Genomic DNA, 2439 nt, shown 5'->3' on the forward strand with positions numbered 1-2439 from the left:
CTTGATAGGATTGCAAATATTAGGCCAGCCCTGACCGGAAAGAGGGTTGAGAGCTCTTGTATACTCCACCCAACCACACCAACTACATGGCCACTCAAGCTATCCTTAGACACCTTTTTGCTATTCTAGGCTACCGGGCCACACTTAGCCAACTGCCCCTTAACTGTTTGTGAACACTACCTTAGTGCGCTCCACCACGTGTCCTCTAGCTTGGCCATGCTGGCTACCACCACTGAGCCCCGCACATGCCTTGTCCAGACGGTTGAGCTCTCTAGGCTCCCAAAACTACTGCTGTCATGACATTACTCCCCCCTTAAGAGGAGTTTTTCTCCTCAAAAACAAGATTTGGGAACCTTTCTGAGTGTGCGTACCTTTTCCCAAAGTAGAACCTTCTTCTGGTCTATCCTTCCACTTGACTAAACACTCCTGTTGTACACAGAGTGTCTAGTTCTTTTCTCTTGGAAATCCAAGACTTTTTCTAGTTCGTGTGGTAAGGATGGGGATTCCATAAGTTCTACTAGGGTCTAGAGCTAGACTGACGTGATTATCGTCATCTCCCAATTTCTTTCTTCAGTCTATGGACGTGAAAAACTAGATGAACTTTAGAGCTTTTTGGCAAAGCTAACTTATAAGTAACACTAGGTACTTTTTGAAGCATTGTGACACTACAAGGAAAAGCGAATGTAGGCGTGTTTATAGATGCATTTTGACAACGTGGTTTAAAATGTTATGGGCGCATTTATCATCGCATCTAAAATCGTGTCTACCGAAGTGCGTCTATAAGTGCCTCTATAAGCATGTCTATAGACGCGCTTATAGACACGGGTATAGATGCGCTTATAGAATCCATTATAGACGCATATATAGACGCCCTCTGGAATTTATAAAAATTTCCAGACAGCTGCCTGTGCAGATGTACAGCTGTATTTTCTCCACATGTAGTTGTATTTTCTGCGCCCGACTTGTGGCCAAGCTGAGGCTGGTGGAAGGAGGAACGCTTGGGAAGCTATGGCACTCATTCACTCACACCATAAAGGTGGCGGCGGACGCCTGACACCCCCACCATGCTGTGGTGCAACACACCCTCCAATTCCAGAGGATCGGAGAGCACCACTTCCACCATAGTTAAAAAGAGGCGGCCATCCCCACCACCCGCTCCACGGAAGCCTACCTTACCGCCAACCCCAACTTCAGCAGCGCGGCTGCGCTACCAAGTAAAATGTTCTACCCACCATGAAGTCCTCACACCATGGATGGCATGATGCTTATAGCGCACACGCATGGCTGTGAATATTATATACTTAAATAAAGGATTTGTGGTTTATGTATCATCTCTATTCCTTTTGGCATGATGCCCCGCTCTCTCCCCATACATAATGGTTGACTTCCATATCAATCAACCAATCACTAATGGTTTCGGTGGATTGCAATAGTCATAAAATCTAGAATTTAAAGGCTTCATGATTGTTGTTTTATAGGTGGATTGCACTAGTCCAGTTAGTTAGATTGTAAAGGAAAGAACATGCTCTAAAGTTTAGAGGATCCATGATGGTGCTACAGGCTTTGAAACAATTAAGCACCACCTAGCTGGAGCTCCTCAAGGAGAAAAGAATAAAAACTATTAGCAAGAAGCAATGACATGTTGACACCATCATAGTGACAACTACTCACACAGTTACCTAAACAAGGGATGACGCACGAATCTCAAAAGAGGACTATTTCTTAATTCCCTTTTTCCTAAGGTTATATATAAAAATAAGAAGGGAAAGAAAGAAATAGACTAAAGGGTCATCCACCCCATGTGCGTGTGTGTGTGGGGGGGGTGTGTGTGTGTGAGAGAGAGAGAGAGAGGGGGGGTACAGGCGAACGATAAGACCAATGATGTTACAATCAATGTGACTAATGTAGTGGGATATCTAGAGAAGATCCCCTATAACCTAAACATAGGATAATGGAACATAAAATTAGATAGAAACCATAAAGTATGTCTTGAATAATGTCATGTCGAATACACCAAAGGACATTAAATGCATAGCATATAAACTCTTAATAGGATTCCAAATATTAAGTCGGCCCCGACTGCTAGAGGCTTGAGAGCTCCTGTATACTCCACCCAACCGCCCCAAACTACAAGGCCACTCAAGCTAATACTTAGACACTTTTTTGCTATTCTAGGCTACCAGGCCACACTTAGCCAACGGCAATTATCAATGGCAACGTGGTTTTGGATAATGTTGGGCAAGAGATGAAGAGCCGCATTCGTGAGCTTTGCCACATTGTCTTTGCAAATGACTTTATGACTTTATGGCCAAAGTTGGATAAACACAAGAAAGATAGAGTCATAAATCAAATCAAGGATGAGTATAAGCCGGCCGCCGGTAGTAGTGATGTCGTTCCCATAAGGTGGATAAAGGACCACATGGTGGATGTCGTGAAACA

The sequence above is a fragment of the Cibotium barometz genome, chromosome 52, assembly GCF_041138505.1.
Source record: "Cibotium barometz isolate CiBa-2024 chromosome 52, ASM4113850v1, whole genome shotgun sequence".
Classification (NCBI taxonomy): domain Eukaryota; kingdom Viridiplantae; phylum Streptophyta; class Polypodiopsida; order Cyatheales; family Cibotiaceae; genus Cibotium; species Cibotium barometz.